Raw genomic sequence first — 1,276 nt, forward strand, 5'->3', positions numbered from 1 at the left:
GTTGCCGACTCGTGGACCATGAGTTTTGGTTCAACCTGTGATGGAAACATGCAAGCAGGTCGAGAAGTCGTAGTACACATACGAACCTAGCTTGGGTTACTGGTCTATAACTCAGAGCGGCAGATTTTGTTTTTTATTGTTTATTTGCTATTATCATATATTTCAGCAATAGTTTTGTCCAATTATTTAATCCTTTAGTATCACCTCGAAGTTTACCAGATTAAAGGTTGATTAGTATTCTGTAATGGCCCTTGAACTGGAGATGGAGACTTCAGTGACATAAGCAAAGAGGAAAGAAGAGAGAGAGTAGCATTTCTTCATAAGCATAATTTATATATTGGGTCATAATTTATATATTGGCGTAGGAAATACATTCCTCAATTTGCATCATTGGTAAACAAAAAATCACCAGGAAATTATCTTGCGGTTTGCTACCATCCTGAGCAGTCCTGTAGTCATGTGTGCAAGCTTTTTTCTTATTCCTTGATAAAGTTCAGACCAACCAGTACAGTGCAAATGATATTTTTAATGTTATATACACGTACTTGGGTACAACACTTCTACAAATCCCTCCAGATAATTGTAGTGAATCACCAGCGAATCTTGAGGAAAAGATCAGTCAGTATCAATTTTTTTCGTTCTTTCCTTCTAGATCTCCTTCTTTGGATCTCCTCCTAAATCCATTGTCACTTTGATCGTTTAGCCAGTCCTCATGAAACTATCATCATAGGGAACAACAACACATCCACCAGTAAATGGTTCTCATGTAGAACAGAAAACTGAACTTTAACATTGCATCACATCTCAAACTAGTCTGTGATGCAATTGCATTCAAGTGATGCTTTGTCATGTAAAGACAAGCATGGAAAAGAAATGACGAAATGGTGAATCCTGTAATTAAAATTAAAGAATCAACAATGTTGGTTGCACATTGGATGAAAATTCAGAGAGCAAGACAACCACCAAAACTATTACCACCAAAATCCATTTTCTCCTTTTCTCGAAGAAAGAGTCTTTCACATGCTTTCTCCTATAAAAGTTAAAATGGTAAGTTTAGTGGTGCCTTTTGGGTGATTGCCGTATATCTGCCCCCAATTCCAAACCTTGTGATCCACCGGTATATGGGATGCGTTCTTAACCGGATGTTAACTATTCTCAACATTAAACTGCTATAAGAGTGAAGTAAATAATTTTGAAATGACTAGTATACAAACAATAGTAACTACCTTCTTCAAAATCATAAGCTAACAGGTTTCATCAGCTCCCCCCCCCCCCC

This window comes from Cynara cardunculus, unplaced genomic scaffold, assembly GCF_001531365.2.
Source record: "Cynara cardunculus var. scolymus isolate 2C unplaced genomic scaffold, CcrdV1 Un_Scaffold_9127, whole genome shotgun sequence".
NCBI classification, from domain to species: Eukaryota; Viridiplantae; Streptophyta; class Magnoliopsida; order Asterales; family Asteraceae; genus Cynara; species Cynara cardunculus.